This window comes from Pongo pygmaeus, chromosome 14 (genome assembly GCF_028885625.2).
Source record: "Pongo pygmaeus isolate AG05252 chromosome 14, NHGRI_mPonPyg2-v2.0_pri, whole genome shotgun sequence".
Lineage (NCBI taxonomy): Eukaryota > Metazoa > Chordata > Mammalia > Primates > Hominidae > Pongo > Pongo pygmaeus.
In genome coordinates this window covers 83,483,529-83,505,590 of record NC_072387.2, presented here as the reverse complement: position 1 = coordinate 83,505,590, position 22,062 = coordinate 83,483,529, and the positions used below count along the sequence as shown (strand labels likewise).

Below are 22,062 nucleotides of genomic sequence, written 5' to 3'. Positions count from 1 at the left end.
ACAAGAAGCTCCAAGAAGGGAAAGATAACTTTTTGGTGAGAGGATGGATATGTATACATGCATGTGGGGTATCCAGGAATCGTTTTTAGAGGATTCCAGAAAAGACAGAGGAAGATCATCGCAAGGTGTGTGCACGGGCTGGAGGGGAAAGTATGAGGTATGAATATGGAAGTCGGGCCTTTATGTGTCATGGTATTTTGTTGTAACTAATTTGTGCCAACTTGGGTTTGTAAAGATAGATATGTTATAATTAGTGCATGTGAGGGAAAGGGGGCTAGATGCAGAGCTCAGAGCTGGGAAGCAGAAATGATAGTGGAGGTGAGTCTGGAAAAGGCCTGCATGAAAGTGACTGGAGGAAGGTGGAAAAGAAGACACATATGAAGATGTGATGAAGATATTTAAACTAGAAGGACCGAAAACTGTATTGATTGCAATAAAACAAAGTTATGAAATGGCATTTCCCCCTAATTTGCAGACAGCTCATCCCCCAAATCAAAACATGTTGTTTACCAAGTAATCACATAATATCACCAGCTGTTTGCAGTTATAGTAAGGCTTTTACGTCTTTCTCACTTTCTCATACTTGAACAGGAAAATTCCCCTTTGCTGCACATTATTGCCAAGATATGACATATGAAAAATAGAGGCTTGAAAACCTAACCGTACACTTTGGGCCTTAGGAAAAAAATCAAGATTGTATTTTAAAATTTGTTCAGAGTTCTGGAAATCAGCTTTATTTTCATTTCTAGTTAATTCTAATCTTTCAACATAGCTTTACCTCTAAAAGGGACTTCATTCCTACCCTCTTCCTTGAAATTATATTAGTGCTAAATCATCTATGGTTTCACTAATCCAAAGCCTTACAATCTCTAAATGTACAGATATTGAATAGAGTTTTTACCTTAGAGAAATCTGGGTGAGGTACAGGTAATGCTCTTAATACTGTAAAAGATTTTTCTGGCCGGGCGCGGTGGCTCACGCCTGTAATCCCAGCACTTTGGGAGGCCCAGGCGGTCATCTGAGGTCGAGAGTTCAAGACCATCCTGGACAACATGGAGAAACCCCATCTCTACTAAAAATACAAAAATTAGCCAGGCGTGGTGGCGCATGCCCGTAATCCCAGCTACTTGTGAGTCTGAGGCAGGAGAATCGCTTGAACACGGGAGGCCGAGGTTGCGGTGAGCCGAAATCACGCCACTGCACTCTAGCCTGGGCAACAAGAGCGAAACTTTGTCTCAAAATGAATAAATAAATAAATAAAATAAAAAATAAAAAACGATTTTTCTAACCACTAATTTTTCAAAGACAGTATCACCACCAGTTGAGTATAAGAAGAGCTGGCAAAAAGTTTGTGGGCAGGTAACACTTACTTTTATATTAACAACATTATTTCTAAGTGTAAATTTTCCTGTTGTTTGAATTAGATATTTTATCTGTGAGGGTGTTTGGGTGTGGTTTTCTTTTCTGGACAATGTGTTAGGTAAAAGAAATTCAATGCACGCATTATGTGTAAGAAATCCAGAATACCAAACTTTATCTTCTTTGTTCATAATTCATCCTTCTTTTGCTTATCTAAGACTAAGTAAATGAAATTTTTATATAGAGTTACGGAAATGGGTTATCATTCTTTATCAAAATCATCTTGGTTTTAAACAGGATTGAAGCCACATAGTATTGGATTCGACAGATACTTTCAGCCCCCAAATTCTATAACCATACTTTCTCGCTACACATTCTTTTACATGGTCCTCCTGAATTAAGGATTGAAATAAATTTGCCATCTTTACATTTTCTGACTTTTTACATCTCTGCAAACACAGAGGTAGACAGGAAAAAGGTCTAAACATTAAAAATCCGCACCTTTGCCAAGGTAGTGTACTTTTCTCTATCTTCTTCCCTTCCGTCCACACCTTACTTTTCTTTAAATCTAAATTCTATATGGAGATAGAATTACATGAACTAGTTTGGAAACGCATGCGTGTACACACACACACACACACACACACTCCTCTAGTGATCTCACTGTTATTATCCATGCTTCGTATTGTTTCAAATGTTTTTGCTCTTTTACACGCACCCCAAGTCCACACAATGAAGTGATTCTCTCTTCTAAATCTGTTTTTCTCTTCTTTCCCTTTTCATAGCTAGGAAGTTGCCTTAATTTAAGATTTCTACTCCATATCTGTCAACAATTTTTAAAATCTGCATCTTTTCCCCCCCAATGCTTGATGTACTTTTTCTTTTAACCACACAGGGTATCCAGACTCTAGATACTAACCTTGACCTACCCCTAGTTTCCTTATCCCTCTGGAATGGATTCTTGTAGTTTGTTTTCTATCTTTCATCACTCTCCTAACAAGCCCGTGGCTGTTGCCATAGGAAGGGAGTGCAGTTTGCTTTTCCACGTGCAGAAGCACTCGCTATAGAATATATTTATGGTCTATCCGCCACTCAGCTCACTCGAGAAAGAGCTGTTAGTACAAGAACTGCCACGATGACATAATTTCTTACAGCATCCTTCCACCCTTACAGTGAAACTCCCTTCCTTCACTCCCTGCCCCACCTAGAAGGAAACTTCACAGTGATTCTAGTAGAGGCAAGTTTCTCGTTGAAATCCTGCGCAGTTGTTGATATTCTACTGCTTTTCAAACTTGTGTTTTCACGTCGTTTCCATCCAGGTGTAGTGGAGTGTAAGGGGCTGTTTACCCTAGGCCCAGGATCGGATCAGGGAGTGGGAGTTGCGGCTGCGTTCCCCGGAACAGAGACCGGACCCCAGCGACCGACCCCTCACCCCCCAGTCCCACTGGGTTCCCGACGCCCTCGCTGCGCCCGCGCCTTCCCGCTCCCGCCGCTGAGGCTACTTCACTCGAGCAGTTTTCCACAAATTTCAGACATTTCTTCCTCTTCGAAACCTCAAGACCAGGACAGACCCCTCCTCTGCATCCTGCTGTCTTCCTAAGACGCATCTTAGGCTGTGGGACCCCTCCTCTAGATTGGACCACCCATTCCATTTTCCCCAGAACCTAGGAGTGGCAAGAGGCAGAGAACGCACCAGGCAGACGCCGCCTTTGTTGTCATTAGGAACGCACACCGCGCCTGAAGTGGCTGGAAACCGCCACACGGATGAGGAGCCCGGCTGGCCCTGGCTCACATTCGTGCCTTCGCTCTCATTTCCTGTTTCTCGGCCTCTCCCTTGTTTCTCTTCCCACCCCACTCCACGCCACAGTACAGCAAAGCTTTCTGTCTGCACACAAACTTCCCCTTCCCGGCCTTCCCACCGCCCTGGCGATTTCCCACGCGCGGCAGGCCGGGCCGGGGGCACGGGGCAGGGGCGTACTGTCGTGCCTGGAGCGCCGCGCTCACCTAGGATGGTGAAGAGGCGGGCCGGCAGCCTCCCGCCTCCGCCCGCCCGGCCGCTTCCGCCCCGTCTGCTCCCCGCCCCCGCCGACCCTCCGGCTCGGCGCCGACCCCGCGCCCTCTGAGCCGCCGCGGGAACTGCAGGGGCGCCCGGCCGCCTCCTCCCTCTCCCGCCCCACAATCCCGCGGATCCGCTCCCCGGGGCGCGGAGGCGGGGAGGGAGGGGCTGCCGGGGAAAGCGTCAAGGACTCGGCTCCGGGCCGCCCGCTTCTTGGGGCTCCGCTCTGGGCGCGGGGCAATGGGGCTGGACTCCCTTCCCCGCCGCCCCCGGGCCCCGCGGGGGTCTGCAGATCCCGCTTCCTCTGCCCCAGTCCTGCAAGTTTGCCTGCTTTCCCACAGAACTGGCGCAGGCAGGGGCCCCTTCGCTGGGGTGGCGAGGCCAGGCGCGCATCTCCGCCTCGCCCCCATTCATCCCGCCAAGGTGAAGCGCAGGGAGAAGGGGCGCCCCCGCTTCGCCCGCGACGTGCGTCGCTCCGGAACCCAAACAATGACTCCCCTGCCAGCCGCGCCCGGCCCTCCGCCTGCCCCACCCGCCCCACCGGCGCGCGGAGGGCACCGCCCGCGGGGCTGCCCCTGCCTGACCCCATTGTTGCCCGGCGCGGGCGATGCCCGGCGCCCGGGGGCGGTCCCCGCGAGCTGCCCCACAGTCCGGGCCGGCTCCGCCCACACCTTTCCAAGTTCGCTGGCGGGCGAGCCGGCGGGACGACCCGGGCGACAGCCCCCTCCCTCCACTGCGCGCCCCCACCCGGGCGGGTGCGGCGAGGGGTGGGGGCCCAAGCGGGCTGCACGCTTTCTGTGTCCCCGAATTCTCCTAAGCCTGCCTGGCGCGCTCTGACACAAAAGAGGGGACTTTCTCGCGGCTCGGCGCGAGTCCTTGCCCAGCGAGTTGCCCGCCAGGGGTCCCTCCCGCCGCGAGCCCCCGCAGGCCCCCTCGGCCGACGACTCCCCGAGCTCCCAGGGCCATGTGTGGGTTATTTGGGGTGCCGCAGCAAAGTGGTGCAGGTGAAAGGGAAGCGCTGCCGAGGCCCGGGGCCGGAGGGCGGGGGCAGGGGTGGGGCGGGGTGGGGCGGGGTGGAGGCGCCGCGGACCCAGCCCGGCGGTCCGGGCGGGGAGGCGAGGGCTGGGCAGTGGGTGTTGCCTTCTACCTCTGCGAGCGGGGAGGGGTTAGTTTCCCACAGGGGATTTCAACCATCACACTCAGAGCCCGCCTCCTAATCCTCGGGCGGAGCGGCTCGGGGGCCCCATTTTATGGCAATAAAGCGACTTAGCGCCTGCTGAGCGAGCCCCTCCCCGCCGCCGCCCCCGCCCTCGGCCCCACCCCGGGGCTCGCCCGCAGCGGCGGGGCTTTGTTTCTGGGGAGGAGGACCCGGAGCTCTTTTGTTTGGGGGTTTCTTGTTTTCGGCCCCCCCTCACCTCACCCCACCCCACCCCACCCCAAGCGCCTCTCCGGTTTCCTGAGCTGCGGGCTGCGAGGGAGGAGAAGCGGCGTCCTGCAACCCCCTCGGCTGGGCCCCGGGGTAATTCGATGCGGGCCTGGCGAGGCTCCCCACACTAGACCCGGGCTCGCATCTCGGCAGCCTCCACCCACCGGCCCACCCTACATTTAGCGCATCATGTGATCCGGGTAAGTCATTTGCAAGTACAACAGTTCCCCAGGTTGCCCCCCATTCATTTCCTGAGAACTGCAGAGAGCCGCTGAGAGGCTCTGCGTGTGCGTGTGCGCGGGTGACGCCGTGTGTGTGCGAGTGTGTGTGTGTGTGCGCGCGCGCGCGTGTGAGAGAGAGAAAGGGAGAGAGAGAGAGGGGGACTCTGTGTGAGGGAAAGAAAACAATTTCTCCTGCTCTGCAGCTTCTGTTCAGGTCTGTGCCGATTCCGTTTCTTATCAAAATAAACAACCCCCTCCTCTTTTTTTTTTTTTTTTTTTTTTGCCATCCCAAATCAGACCGTATTCTCTTAACGTGTTTTATTTTCCTTCTGTCATATGCTCAAGTTAAATCATTTTGGTTGGTCTGTGTTCTTAAAGGGGGAAAGTGCTGGGAAGCGGGAGGGGGCCGGGGAAGGGCGATGCTGTTGCAAAGCAAGTAGCGTCGGTCGGATTCGTGGAGAAGAAAGAAGGAGGTTTCTTCCCCACCTCCCCTAATTTTTTTTTCCAGAAGAAGTTATCAAGTAACGTGAATTAAGCAAGTGTTTTTCTACCCCAGTGGAATTGTTGGTTGCAGTGTTTGCCTGACAGTTGCCAAGGATGAGAAATAAAACCCCAGGGCTGAACTTGGGGGGGGGGTGCTCGTGGAAGTAGTTGGCCCCCCGGCCTCGAGCGGGGTGGATGAATAGCTCCGCACCGGAGCCGTGTGGGCTGTGTGTGTGCGCTGGAGAGAGTGGAGGGGAAGGGGTTAAGGCGGAGATGACACTGCTGGCATGAATAGTGCTCCTGGTGCTACATTCATTATTGTCTCTGGTCGTAATGATGTGTAACTGTCACTTGCTACAGTGCCTGGTCCATGCAAGTAGCCAGGGGCTGGCCGGTGGCTGTTATTTTCAATTACGGGGGACCTGGCCGGAGTTGACAAGGGGCAACTTTGCACGTCCACCCGTGCCGGGAACCCGCAGAGCCGGCCTGGGAGCCACTTCTTGCCTCAGAAGCTCACTCTGAGTGTTCAGACTTGACCTCCGCGACATTAGTTAGTGTTCACGTTAGATGCTCCCCTACGGGGAGAATCAATCCTGCTTTTGTTGGGTAGCGAGCTGTCTGCAAGAACTTTGAAAACTTTTATCTTTGGGGAAAAGGGTGGGGTGCACTCAACAGTTTTGTTTCGCAGTGCATTTGAGGCAAATGCTTGGAAAAAGTACCAATTCCTTTGTTATATGCCCTGCAGCTTCCCAACCCCCTTCACCCTGCGCTTCGAGTTTTGCATACTTTAATAGTAATAGTCTAATTTCAGCTGATAAAAGCTGACTATGTTGAGTTAAAAGAGTATTAATACAACGGAATGTGTAATCTGGATAAACAGTTTGCGTAGTTAGTATTGTCAGCACTCTAATTTAACTGTATAGATGGCTTAAGTGTCGTTCTGTATGGATTGTTTTAGATAATTCCACTGGCTAATGGAATTCTCTGCCGAGCACTCTGATATTTTGTTTTACACCAGCGTTAAGATTCTGTGTTTCCCGGTAACATCGGAGAGACGAGCAACTCTATTTACATTTAGTACGTGTGCATCTAGTGACTTCGGTAGATATCTGCCAATCAAATACACGTCATTCTGCAAAACCACCTAGACGCCTCCATGCCCTTTTCTTACTGGACGATAGAGTTGTTTAGATAAGTAAATGCTTTGAAATAAATTTGGTGGCTTTTAGCAAGAAGCAGCTTGTGATGGGAATAGGAGTGGTCACTTTGAGGAGTGGGTGTATACCGTCTTCTAAGAAACGCTTTTAGAACTGACATTTAATTAAAACAGTGGACCCCCCCCCCCAAGGAAAAAAGCTTGCTTGTGCTATTCTCAGACCTCATTCACGTGTTGTGTGCATTTTTTAAGACCACATAGAAATTGGTTCCGATAAAGGAGTATACTTTTAGGTTACAAAATTTTAAACTGTAGAAGCATAGTGGAAATAGGATGTTGAAGGACAAACGTTTCAGTTGGGTAAGTTTTATCTTTATTGTTGCAGACCGGTCAGTCTTGATACTAGATTGAGTATATTAAGCTCCTTTGAGTTGGGGAAAGAGCAATTTGAGCATATAAAAATTAGGAAAGAGGTTTATTATTCTACCAATTAATAACTGTTATGAAATGTACTGGGAAAACTTGAAATTTGAAATGTTTTCACATAAAATTTTCATAATTTTGACCTAAGACCATGTAACCAACATAGCTATGTCAGGTTAAACAAAACATTCTTGAGGGTTTCTGTTTATTTTTGAAAACCTTCAGTTATTTATCTACTACTTAGCAGTGCAGTCAGCTGAACTTTATTGTAGAATGCTTTTTATTACTATTTATTGAAAAAAATTGTTGTGCTAATCAGCCCTTAATATTCTCTACCCCCCCCCCCCCCCCCACCAGAAGTTCTTTTTTCAGAAATGACTATCATTTGGGAGTAAATGGTCCTGGTATAGCATTTGAGACCTTGACCTTAGCAACTCTTGGCTGGTGGTTGTTTACTACAGCTGCAGCCTATGTGTGTGCTGAAAGGGAAGGTCTGCAAACACTAGTGTACTCACTCTCCCCAGGCCAAAGGGAGAACAAATCGGGATGCTTGACGTTCATTCTGAAGAACATGCATCTGGCCTGTAATACCCATCGTGTTCTGGTCATGTGAAAATATACATGTTGCTCAGGGATATTTTCCCTGACTCCTGTTCAGGGAAATTATGCACTTTAACAGGCTCCAGTGAGTTTTAGATGTTACGGTATATCATGAAGCAGGCTGTTATCAACTTAGTGAAATAATTTGGCCTTAAATATGGGTGTGTTTTATCTCTGCAGAGACAGCATAAGTGCTTAGGCCTCTAGGCCTATGCTGAGAGCATTTTGAATTCAAGCCAGTGTTGGTTAATCTAGAGTTTGGAGTAACCTTACCCAGTGAAGGGATATTGTTAAGTAGATGAACATATAAAGGTCCTGGACATTTTTTCCATTATACAACATGGAAAGCATGGGACTTTATGTTTTTGCAAATTAATAATATTACAATGATCACATTAAATTGGAGTGTCAGATGGTTTGTTTTCTTTATATTGTGAGAGAAAACAGTCAAGTTCATAAATCTAGCTGTAGATTGTTTATTAAACTATAAAACTAATAATGGCACAAACTCATTTGAAAAGTTTTTGTTTATAAGTTTTTCTACTTGCCACTTGCATGTTGATTAATGAACATGAGCTAAAATCCCAAGACAGTTTTATTCAAAATCAACACCATTATTACCTTTTCTGCTTAGAAAACAGCTTTTTTTTTATTTTGAGTTGAGGTCTCACTCTGTCACCCAGGCGGGACTGCAGTGGCATCATCATAGCTCAAATTCCCGGGCTCAAGGGATCCTCCCACCTTAGCCTCCCAAGTAGGCAGGACTACAGGTGCACGCTGCCACACCCAGCTAAAAATTTTCTTGTAGACATGGGGTCTTAACTGTGTTGTCCAGGCTAGATCCTGAATTCCTGGCCTCAAGCAAACCTCCTGCCAAAGTGCTGGGATTATAGGCATCAGTGACTGCACTGGCTACAACTTTAATTTTTAAAATAAGTCTGAAATAGGTTGTAGTTGCTTATCTGTCATTTTCTACTTGAAAATACTGTATGATCGTAGACTGGAAATGGCTTATATTTTTGCCCAGTGTTTATTTTTCATTTCAAACTCACACTTATTTGTTTTTCGGCTGCAATTTATGCACAGCTTTGAACTTTTAACTGTGTAAAAAATGTAAGGGTAAAAATATTAAAATTAAATCCCTGGCAACGCCCTATAACCACAGCCTTAACTCATCTACCACAACCACTCCTCCCAAAAGCAAGCAAGTAAACAGATGGGCCTTGCCCTATGCCCAAAAGGTCAACAGTCTTAGGCTCTGTTAGACCTGCTTAGTTTCTGGATCCCAAGCCGAGCCCAGAGAGCTGCCTGACTTCCACCCGCCAGAATTCATTTTTAGGGCCTAGGTCGGCCACACCCCATCTGATGTCAGCTATTGAGTTCTTGTGGTAGAGAACACATGCTGTGGATTAAATGGTTACTTTTTCTCTATATTGTCAGTAATTATGTTACAAAAAGATTTTTCCATTTTGGGTGTTTATTGTCATAAAGTGGCTACTTGAGTAGTCTTATTGCTCCATAAAGATTTGTTTTGGTCGGCAGTAGATTACAGGATATTCACCCAAAGAATTCTGCTCTAGTATGGTCTTTCTTCCTGTCTTTTTTTTTTTTTTTTTTTCAACTTAAAGTCATGTGTTTCTTTTGTTGCTACTCTCATGGTCTACATTTTTGAATATTTATTAGTGTAATAATTAGACTGCTCCAAACACATTTGCTGTCTGGTGCAGAAGTAGCAAGAAGCCCTTACTGCTGTACTGCTGCATGGAAGGTGAGAGGGGAATAAATTAGGAGACCTTTGAGATAGTTTCCCCACCCCTATCAATGACTGTAGAAGCTACCACCATAACTACCTGCTGGCTTTGACAGCCATGAATTGTGTCCCAAGTGTGACATTTGCCATGCTTCTTAGTGTATGTGGCCTTTCACAGTAACTGCTGGCATGATGTGTATGTATACAGTTGGCCCTCTTTATTCGTGGGTTCTGCATTAAGGGAATCAAACAATTGTAGATTGAAAACATTCAAGAAAAAAATACAACAATAAAAATGATACAAATAAAATCATAATTATTTATATAGCATTTACATTGTATAAGTGATTGTAAGTAATCTAGAGATGATTTAAAGTATGTAGGAGGATATGCACAGGTTATATGCAAATACTGCATTGTTTTTTATAACGGACTTGAGCATCCATGGATTTTGGTATCTGCTGTGGGATGGGATCCTGGAGTCAATCCTCCAAGGATACTGAAGAATGACTACATACTGTATATACATATATATTCATCATCTTATATATCTAAATGTGTATGTATATATTTAGTATTTATCTTTATATGTTTTTACATGTGTTTTTGTAGCCTATATCTATATTAGTACATAACCCACCCAAACACACCATACACGAGAGCAAGAATTACAGTAAAATTTCATGACCGAGAAATACAGTAAAAAGTCACACATGTTTATAAAAAAGGGGGAAAAACAGTCTTTAAAAAAATTCTATGTTTAGTAATACTGTGCTCACTTTGAAATTATCGAGCTAACTCGTAACGAAAGAAAAACAACCCTTAAAGAAAACAAACCTAAATGGCAACCGAGTTAAATTATTCCAAAACAATGTAAAGAAAACCTTCCTTCATTTCACAATGAATGGTAACCTCTAAGATTATACATCCTTGAATCAAAACTAATTTCAGTGGCAGAAATACCTCAGTTCGATTCTTGCTCTCTTGCTTGCTAACTATGGATGACCTTGGTCAGATTTCTTAACCTCTCTGAGTTTATAAAATGGAAAAAATAATATGTAGTTTACAGGGCTGTGGTGAGGGTTAAATGAGGTAATGTGGCCAAAAGTCACTTTGTGAAACTACAAAGTTCTTGTGTGGCAACTGATTTGATAGGAAAAGCACTCCAGCCATACCTCCACCGTCCCCACACTGCCCTCCCCTGAAAGGGATAAACTTCCCTGCTTCTCAAAGTGAGCATATAAATTACACTTACGGGGAAGGAATTTCCGAGTGTGGGTAGAAAACTCTGGCAGTCAAAGGTCATGAATTCCATTCCTGTCTCACCAGAGATTTGCTCTGTGACCTTGAGAAAGTCACTCTTAAAAAGTTTCAATGTAGCTGGTATAAAAGTTACTGATTATTAACATTTATATAATACAGGTGAAGTATCCAAGCTTGTCAAAAGAAAAACACATGAAATTACAGTTCACATGATCATTTACAGAAAATTGAAAATAAAGATGAACAATGATTAGAGATTGAAAATCTGCAGGCTACTTCTTTAATGAGTTACCTGAAGCTTCTATCTACTGGTCATTAAAAAAAATGCCCTTAATTTTTTAAAATAGAATTATTAAATTTGTGATATACTATAATTTCGAGCAGTACATTGAACTACAAATCCCCAGTTAAATCAAGATTGTGTTGATTAAGCTATGTCTGATTTATGGCTTAAAAGTCACTTGGTTAGACCCAAACATTGTTGCAACATGCTATATGTTGTTCTTAACTAACATTATACAAAATGCACAATAAAGGTAAATAATGAGGATCTTACACGTTATCTGTACATTTATTGAATACCTATTTATAATCACACACTTACATGATTTCTCCGCAACTGCATTTTCTCCAGTTAAAAAAGAAACAAAAAAAATTTTTTTACACCCTTGCAAGAGCAAAGAAACAAACTCAAACTAGCTCTTTAATATAACTGATTTAGACTCTTTCCATGTTACATATATCTTGCCTGACTCCAATTCATGTCACGATTATCACTGCAAACATCAACGTCACTTTTTGTGGGACTCTCTTATTTATCATCCCCTGCTTTAAGAATACACTGTGTTCCGGTCGGTATTCTCAGGCCCCACAGCTCACAGTATTCCTTCTGGTGTTAATTGCTTGTTGATTTGCCTTGTTCTAAATGCCCCTATTGTGGTCTTTTCCACCCTAAGTAGCTAAATATATTCAACTTGGTCAACCATTCCTCAATTCGCTTTATTTCCCTGAAAAAAAATTTTATTTCTTCTTGCAAAAAGAAATCTTGTAGTATAGTAGAATTAAACCATGCTGCATTTATAAATATTTGCTCTAGTGTATTGATGGCTCTCTTAAAAGCTGCCATTCAGGCCAGGTGTGGTGGCGTGTGCCTGTATTCCCAGTTACTTGGGAGGCTGAGGCAGGAGGATCCCTTGATCCCAGAGTTCAGGGCTGCAATGAGCTATGCTCAATTGAGCCAATGCACTCCAGCCTTGAAAACCCTGTCTCTAAAACAACAGTAACAACAAGCAGCCATTCAGAGTAAATAGTAGGTACAAAATAAAATACTTCTTATTGTATACCTAGTATAATACAGAAGTTAAGAACTTGGTTTTTCGTATGTTAGTGTGTTTAATATGTACTCTTTGGTAAACAGGTACTGGTAGCCCTTGGCTTTTATTTATATCATTGACTCTTCAAATAACTGGCACATGGAATACTCTATGTGTCACCTCTGAAAGGCCATTTATGTGCTGGATTTTGACTTACAAACATCATTTGATGAATGCCTTTTTTGGGCTGTTTGTGTTGCTGTCTTGCCAAGTAACCCCCACCTGCTACAGAACTGTGACTTTGCCACTTTTGGCAAACATTTCAAAAATTATTTGGAAAATTTTATTGCTTTTTACCTTATTTTAACAAAACAAGTGGAAAAAGGGGAAACGAAAGCATCTAGTTATGAGAAACAGTTTATTATCTTGATATAAAATTGAGACAATAATCATTAGATGTGCTGAAAGTGATGAATCTTTACTGGAAGTGCTGCATGGAGTTAAGCTGATGAATTGTGAAAAAAATTGTGAAAAAAATGAAATAGAACACAGAAAAAATACAGATGCTTTTAATGACGAATAGATTGTATATAATGGCAGATTTTGTGATTTTCCTTTTGTCTGTGAGGATGAGTCTCCTTTAAAACATGTCTGGTCCCTTCACTTCTACATATTTTGAGTTTTGTATGCTTTCAGGAGAAAACGTACAAAATCTCATACAATTATTAGATTCCATCCTTTATTAAATTAATATTCAATGATATTTGTATAATATAGGTATAGTAATCCTCATAGCCTATGTATCATATGTATTTGTATCATTTAATATATATTTGAATCATACAACTTATATGTCATGTATAATATATGTTATATGACATGTAATACAGCACATATGTGCTATATGCACTATATTATGCTTTCTGTTTTATTGTTGGACTCTATTGTGAACTGTATTGTGATTTTTATTTCATAGATGTGGAAATTGATTTTTAGCAAAGTAAAGTAATGAAATTATAGTGAATAGCCAGTTAGCTTTAGAGAGCTGAACGCTAGAAAGCCCCCTGGACTTTCCCCTTGTGTTACTCTTACCTCCCTCTAGCATTAAATGCAATATTCCAGAGTTAGCCTTACCGTAGAATAGAGCAAAAATGGAAGTATTATACAAATAAATATGGTTTAGAGGCTGTATTATTATATTTGTTGTAGATTATATTGACATACTATGTTTACTAGAATACGTTTACTACAAGATATACTTCAGTAAAGAAGTCAATTGTTTGCTGATATATGTAGTAAAACAAATGATACCTTATCCAAAAAATTATTTTAGAAGTAAACCGCTATAGGATGTTCTACAGCAGTGGTTATAGTAGACCAATAAATTCTGGCTAATATGCATTCTGCTATTGGATAAAGCTATCAAAGTTAGGGACATAATACAAGTGATAATAATGTTATTTTTATTAGAACATGCTTCAGTTATCCATTTGACTTACACGTATTTAGCTCCTCCTACATCTATAGACCCTTATATGAAAATGGGTAGGACAATATCCAGTATCGTTAGTGAGCTGAAAATCAAGGAGGGTGAGGTAAGAATTATGTGGCACATTATAATATAAGGTAATTTGTGGTAAATGCACCAAGTGCTGTAAGTTGTTTAAAGTACCTGGGGAAAAATTGTTTCTATCTGGGAAATTGAGGTTTCAGAGTTTTAGTAGATACACAGAAAAGATTCGTTATATAAACAGTGTATATGTGTATCTTTTTATATAAACTGTTTTTTTAATATAAACTCTGTGTGTGTGTGTGTGTATGTATGTATGTGTGTATATATGGTTTTTTTTTTTTTTGAAACGGAGTCTTGCTCTGTTGCTCAGGTCGGAGTGCAGTGACACCATCTCAGCTCACTGCAACCTCCGCCTCTTGGGTTCAAGCGATTCTCCTGCCTCAGCCTTCTGAGTAGGTGGGACTACAGGTGTGTGCCACCATGACCAGCTGATTTTTTGTGCTTTTAGTAGAGACAGGGTCTCACCATGTTGGCCAGGCTGGTCTCCAACTCCTGACCTCAAGTGATCCACCTGCCTTGCTGCTGGGATTACAGGTATGAGCCAACACACGCAGCCCAGTTTATATTTTTTAATAGAAAAAGCAAACCTGCTAATGGATGAATGCAAATTAAAAACATATTTTGGCAGCTGTGGTGATTTCCCACTTATTTTTTTCTGTTATCTTTTAGAGCTGTTGGTTTTATGGTGTTTTGGCAAATTTTTATCATTTGCCGTATCACCAGGAAGTTTTCTTTTCCAAAAATAGATTCTAGGATGTGCTTGGCCAATAGGGTATACGGTGTTATAATGAGTTTAGAGGTGGTTTATTTGGGCTACAAAAGCAAAGAAAATTGACTGATGAATACAACTTTAAATGCACTTTATGTGATGCTGTCTAATGAAGGTCTTCCATATTTTTGAAAAAATGTGATGTATAGTATTTTACTTTTAAATGATCGGAATTTTAACTTTGACAAAAAATCTTTTAAATAATGGGAATATTTAATTTGTATTAAAATATTATTTGAATATTAAGAGGAATACAATTTTTTAAAACGTGAGAACAATGGAAGGAAAAACTTGAAAACATAAATTTTGCAGAAGATCATAGTTGCAGTTTATCAGAAGTGTTGCTTGAAGGGATATTTAGAAAGAAGCATTGAAGTAGGTGGCTATTTCAAGGCTAACAGACTTTGGAATATGCATTAGCTCTTCTGCTTTAGCTATGAATACAAGTAACTTTAGCAAACACAAAATATTTCATTGAAGAAAGAAATGAACTCAATGAGTAGATTAAAAGCATTAATGGAATTTTTTTAGCACTATATTGAGTGTGGTAGAATTATACCAAGGCTTTAGGCTGAGGCAGTTACCTTGTGTTTTATTTATAAATAACAGTAATTAAGACAGTTTAGAATACTTGATAAGTATGGGCTAACAACAACCACAACAAAAATTGCTTTGTGCCTGGTGGTTTAGAGTGGTTTTACTTTCATCTTGATGGTTCTGTATGGTGGATTGAACACATGTTACCCATGTAATTGATGAGAACACTGAAATCAAGAGAAGGTAAAAGTCTAGAAATTGGCAGAACTAGAACCCTAATTGCCAACACCAGTAAAATAGTTTTTTTCCCATTGCATAATTACTGCTGTCTTTCTGACTTTCATTTAGTCTCGATAAGTAAAAGCTTTGCAAGTCCACATTACATAAAAGAAGTGTCACTAGTGTCTAGCTGACATGAAATGCCCAATGAATATCAGATGAATTTTTACCTTCTTCCAAAATGCACTTTAAAAAGGTAGAAAGAATCCATATGTAACAGCCCAGAGAGATCAACCCGCTGACCCTGGAATAGAGAGTGTGCAGTTAGAGACATCCATACTCTTCGAAGAAAGTTAGGGCATTTACCATGTGCCAAGGCTTGTGCTAGGTGCTGTAAATACATACATAGATAAAACATGGGCTTTGTCCTACAATGTAGGCAGATCAAGAAAGAAGCAGGATAGCTAAGCCGAAAGGCAAGCCCAAGCTGATATATTCTGGATTAGTTTATTTCTTTTAGATCTTTAATGTGCCTAAAAGGTACCCTGGATATTTTTAGATTTATGCTGTAGTCTCTTTGGAGCACTTTTAATCTTACTAGAAAAACTTTTCCTATTTAAGTATGTACTTCCGTAAGTTTTTTCTTTCAAAAGCTTTTTGCACATTTTTTTATCTTACATGTGTATAATACATTGTTTAAACGCGTTTCGTTTTATGTTTCCAACCAACACACAGATGGGTATTTATGATATTAAATGTGATTTATTTTTATTTTTTTACTTCTGTGACTCTTAAGTTTTCAAAGAAACACAACTGAAGAGCGTTAGAAAATAAGCATTGTTTTGCAAAAGCTCGCTTTAATGGGCATTGTTTACAAACATATTATTCTGATAAAAGTGGGTATACTTGTAGGGAAACTTTAAAATTCATTTTTTTTTTGTAGTGAACTGTTTTGTCTTTTACTTAGTTCTTTTTTCTTCTAGCCAAAAATAGCATTCCATTAGTCCATAACTTATGTTTTTAGCACGATTATGTGTCCTTTTGTATTTTTATCCATGTTCTTAAGCGTTAGGAACACATACACAGTTTTTTAGTCACTGCTGACAAAAATGGAAGGGGTTTTTTTGAAACTCTTTTCTCTTTTTTCATTCAGTGCTGCCTAAGAGAAATCCTTCTCAGCTGCTACTGTTCTAATCAATTAAAAAATTGTTATATTGTATTCCAAGGAGTGGTTATTTCATAGTCTACTCAATCACTCATTTATTAGAGGGAAATGCTGTGTTTCCAGTTTTTGCCGCTTTTAAACTAATGATGTATTAAATAACTTTATGGGTATCTTCTGAGAGACCTAAAGAATAGATTCCCAGGGATAGCACCATCCATTCAAGATGTATCAGTTTTCATAAATATTGCCACATTACTTTGACAAGGATATAGTAATTCACATTATTACCAGCAATGCGGGCAAATACGCTCTCCCCAATCACCATCAGCAATAGTTCATGTTTCCCAGTCTAATAATTGTGTGGTAATATCTTATTGTTACTGGAATTAGTATTTTCTGATTGTTAGTGACTTTGAACGTCTTTGCTGATGTTTGTAGGAAAATTAGAATTATTCTAAGAATTGTCCTTTCATATTCTTTGCCCATTTAAAAAATTGGTTATTGTCCTTTTGTGGGAATTCATTTTATATTAAAGCCACTAACCATCTGCCTGATATCTCCATTGCAAGTAATTTTTTTTTCATAAGCTGATCTTTTATCTCTTCCCTGTTCAAGAAGTATCTTTTGATATACAGCCTTTAAAATATATAAGCAATTCCTTCTCTTTCTCTCCGGTGTCCTGTTTTAAGGTTTTCTCCATTGATAAAGTAGGCATGTAATCTCCTCACTAGATTTAATTTTCCCCCCATTTTTGTCTTATCTTTAATCTATTTGGAATTTCTTGTTGTATATGGTATAAGTGAGGGAGTCTACTTTTTAGTTTCAGAGCATAGACATACCATTGTATCAGCAGCAATTTTGAGGTAATCTGTTCTTTTTCCAGAGAATATAAATTTCACATTTGTCATATAATGTTTTCGTATATCCTGTAGTACCTGACTTTCTTTATAAATTTTCTTAGGTATTCTAATACTTGCAACTAGCATTCATATGTGAGGAATATTTTATCTATCATCACACCTCCCCTGGGAAAAACATATTCAAAAACCCTGTTGTGATTTTAATTGGGATTGCATTAAATTATATATACTCCTGGGATAATTAACATTTTAATGTTATTTGCAATGCATTATGTTATCCCAATTCAAGAATGTGGATATTTTTCATTTGCTCTTGTCTTATTTTTTATATTTCAAAAATATGCATTGCTTACATAAGCTTTGATCTTATGCATAGCTGGATTTGATTTTTAAGAGTTTTTTTGTTTGCTTGTTTGTTTTGTTTTGTTTAATGGGATAATGGTCAGTAGCTTTTTTCTTTTCTTTTAATGTATTCATCTGATACTGGTTTCAGGGTATTCATAACGTCGTATAATGAGTTGGGAAGTTTTTCATTCTCTTCTATTTTTTGGAATACTTTGTGTAGAATTGGTACTATTTCTTCCATAAAAGTATGGGAGAATTCACTGGAGAATTCTATATTCTATATTGTTACTGATTTTTTGACTCCTTATTCTGTCAGTTATTGGGAAAGTATTGAAGTACAGTTGTGAATTTCTCTAATTCTCTTTTCAGTGCTGTCAGTTTTTGCTTTATGTATTTTGAAACTCTGTTATTAGGTGTGTGCACATCAGGATTATTGTGTTTTCTTAGTGAACTGATCTGTTCTTACCATTTCTAACTTTTATTTGGAGTGTTTTGGCAATTTAATGTGAAATACTTTTTGTATAAGTGGGTTTCTGGAACTTGCTATTTGTTTTCTATTTTTCTCATTTTGTTCTCTCATAGTCCCCCGTATCTTGCTTTATTTGGGCTTGATTATTTTTTAGTATTTTATATAATCTTCATCATTGGCTTATTAGTTAATCTGTTTGTCTTATATTTTTAGTGGTGACTCTAATATACATCATTAACTTCTCACAGCCTACCTTCAGATAATATTTTACCTTACTGTGTGATAGCAGAATCTTAGTATATTGACATTTTTTTCTCTTTCATTGTTTGTGCTATTTTCTTCGTATATTTTACTTATACATGTTATAGCCTATCCATTTCCTGGCTACTGTGTTTGCTTTAAACGATAAGTTACCTTTAATACAGATTCAACATCAGACAAAAATGTGTTTTAAAATTCTTGCTCATATTTTTGCTAGTTCCAGGGGGTTTTTTATTTCTTTATGTAGATATGTTTTTATGTAGTATCATATTAATTTTACCTAAATAAATTCTTTCTTTACCTAAATAATTATTATTTTTTATTTTTTATTTTTTTGAGACAGAGTCTCGCTCTGTCACCCAGGCTGGAGTGCAGTGGCACGGCCTCAGCTCACTGCATCCTCTGTCTCCTGAGTTCAAACAATTCTTGCGGCTCACCCTCCTGAGTAGCTCCTGATAGGCGCCTGCCACCACACCCAGCTATTTTTTGTATTTTTAGTAGAGACAGGGTTTCGCCATGTTGGCCAGGCTGGTTTTGAACTCCTGACTTCAGGTGATCCGCCCACCTTGACCTCCCAAAGTTCTGGGATTACGGACATGAGCCACTGTGCCTGACCTATTTAAATAATTTATTGCAGTGCAATCTGCTGGGAATGACATTTCTCAGCTGTTGCTTGTGTAAAGGTATCTATATGCTTTGGTTTCTGAAGTATTTTAGGTGGGTATTCAATTCTGGGTTGACAGTTTTCCCCCATTATATTAAAGGTATTGCTCCAGTAGCCTCTCATTTATATATTTCTGAAAAGATATCTTTTGAAATTCTTATTTTTTTTGGTCTATATGTAATGTTTCTTTTTTTTCTTTTCTTTGGCTGCCTTCAGGAGTTTTTTCTTTAACTTTGGTTTTCAGCAGTTTTACTATGATGCATATAGGTGTGTTATCATTTATAATTATCATGCATTGGCTTCTCTAAGCTGCTTTATTGTTTTTCTTAGTTTTTCATAAATTTCTACCCATTACCTTTTCAGTGTTTCTATTGCTCTCCCTCCCTTCTCTTCTCTTTTCCCTTTGGACTATGTTGACAAGTGCATTAGACTACTTGGTATTGCCCCACAAGTCTTGAATCTTCTGCACCTCTCCCCATCTATTCAAATTTTAGTCTGAAGAATTTGTATTGATCTGTCCTCAAGTTTACTGATTCTTCCTGCTGTGTCAGGTCTGTTGTAAGCTCAGTGAAAGAATTCTTAAATTTTCATAGAAGTTATTTGCCTAGCATTTTTTATGACGTAAAAAAATTTGTACCCCTTTGCTTAATTTCTCTGTTCATGCATGTTCTACCCTTTCCTCTAGATTCTTTTGCATTTTAATTATAATTATTTTGCAACTCTCAATTTGTTAGTTTCAGTATCTCTGTTATCTCAGGGTCTGCTTGTGTTGACAGGTTTATCTGTTGACAGTGGGTAGTTTCTTGCTTTGTTTTTCTGTCTTGTCTTTTTTTTTTTTTGAGATAGAGTCTGGCTCTGTCACCCAGGCTGGAGTGCAGTGGTGTGATCTCGGCTCACTGCAGCCTCCGCCTCCCAGGTTCAAGTGATTCTCTGCCTCAGCCTCCCAAGTATCTGGGATTACAGGCGTGTGCCACCACACCTGGATAATTTTTGTATTTTTAGTAAAGATGGGGTTTTGCCATGTTGGCCAGGCTGGTCTTGAACTCTTGGCCTCAAGTGATCTGCCTGCCTTGGCCTCCCAAGTTACTGGGTTTACAGATGTGAGCCATTGTGCCCTGCCGTTGTAATTTTTGATTGACTTTCTGCCATTATATATAAGAGAACAGTAGATACTGAGATAAATAATTATTATGGTAAGAAGTTGATGTATTATTATTGTCTTTTATTTGTTTCTTTTTCTCCTTTAGTTTTCTCTTCACGTGTTTGGTCTCCTGGATCTTTCAAGTACTACATCTTTTCTTTCATTATTTTTTCTCTTTGTAGTCTTTGTTCTTGGGAAGAGGTGTGTGTTTGTGTGTGCACATGAGCATGTGCAGCTTCCTATCTTAACAGACTTGCACCCTCTTACAATTAAGATGTTGGAAAGGTTGATTTGTAAATTGGGTTTTGGGGGGGTGATAATATATCACAGGGACTGGTTTCATTCCATTTTTGTATCAGTTTTGAAACTCTTTGACCATAATTTAATAAATGTAATGTGAGAGTGCATTTCTCTTTCACTGCCTCGACCTACCAGCCTTTGCAACTGAGTCAGCCACTTTGTCCTTCATTCTCTTATCTACCAGGAAATAGATGAACATAATGTATGGAAAGTCACACCATTCAGAGGAAACCAGCTTTCCTTTACAACATAACTAATAAAGCACTTAAAAAGTTTTTTGTTTTTTTGATCCTTAAGAATTTTATTTAACAATATAACAGACTTTGCAAAGTTCATTAAGCATTGTGAGATGTGTGGCTTGTTTTAAAAACTTTTATTTAAAGAAGGTTGACTAAATCATAGACATTTAAAATATTTTTAAATATCTCTTTTATTATGAGAAATTTTAAACATATACAAAAGTAGTGAGAAGAGTATAAGAAACCCTCATGCACCCAGACTTAACCTTAACAATTCTCAACATTTTGCCATCTTGTTTCATAAATCTCTGGCCTCACTCACCCTGAACAACTAATTTCAGACATATAATTTTACCTGTAAATACTTTAATATATTTGTCTAGCAGATAAGGACTTCAAAAAGCACATACACACACATACAAAAACTTACAATGTGTAATGACACCTAGTAGAATTACCATGGCGTTGTTTGTCAAGGCCAGGAAACCAACATTGGTAGGTTATTGTTGTTTGGATTTCACTGGCTTTTCCATTAATCCTACTTTGTCTTTTAGGATACGAACAAGGTACCATATTGCTTTGAGTTGTTACACCTGTTAAGTTTTCTGTTTTGTGGCAGTTTCTTAGTCTCTCTTTTTATTTCATGACCTTTAGAGTTTTAAGGAGTACTGGTCAGGTATTTTATAGGACATCCTTCAGTTTTGGTTCATCTGATGCTTTTCTCATGATTAGACTGGCTTAGGGGGTATTGGAAAACAATATCACATAGGTGAAGTACCCTTCTCAGTGTATCATATCAGGGGTATCATTGTATCAAATCATGATATCCACAAGATACCACTGATGATCTTAACCTTAATTACTTGGTTAAAGTGGTATTTGCCAAGCTTCTCTACTGTAGTTTTTTTCCATTTCCATACTCTGTTTTGTGGAAGTGAGTCACTAAGTCTTGACTACTCTTAAGAAATAACTTCATATGATATTTAGAATTCTATAGATTATTTTCTTCTCCCCCATTTATTTTTAAATTTATATTGGCATGGATACATGCATATGTATCTTACATGTGGAGTCATAGCTAATACTGTGTTAGTCTCTTACTTAGATTTTTCTGGCTTTGACCAAAGACCACTTTCAGATTTGCTCTTGTGGCCCAGTGACATCCCCTTGTCCTTTTGTTTTTGAATACTTTGTTAACTTTCTGGTATTACAGGATTCTCCAGGCTCATCTCATATTTTCCCTGCCACAGCTACCAAATCAGCCAATCCTCCAAGGGTCTCTCATTTTGTTGTAGAATGATATCTAGAAACCATGGACTGGGTGCTGAGTGTTCTTTTTGCTACCAGGGTAGATGCTGTTCTAATTGTGAATCAAGTTGATCAGAATCAGTCTTTCTTCAAGCCTTATTTTTTAATAAACTGATAAATAGAGGAAATACCAATAATTCTGTTTGAAATGATTACATTATT

General features: G+C 40.2%; 1 protein-coding gene across 15 annotated transcripts in view; it reads left to right on the top strand.

Moving 5' to 3' along the window:
* The first annotated feature begins 4,166 nt into the window (after nucleotides 1-4,166).
* Nucleotides 4,167-22,062, top strand: part of KLF12 (KLF transcription factor 12) — a 458,192-nt gene continuing 440,296 nt past the window's right edge. For 4 of the 15 annotated variants that reach the window (XM_063650932.1, XM_054446218.2, XM_054446217.2 and 1 more), the window contains exon 1: nucleotides 5,081-5,276. The gene's annotated coding sequence lies outside the window, so the exon portion shown is untranslated. The other 11 variants (XM_054446219.2, XM_063650935.1, XM_063650939.1 and 8 more) reach the window with 8 other exon arrangements.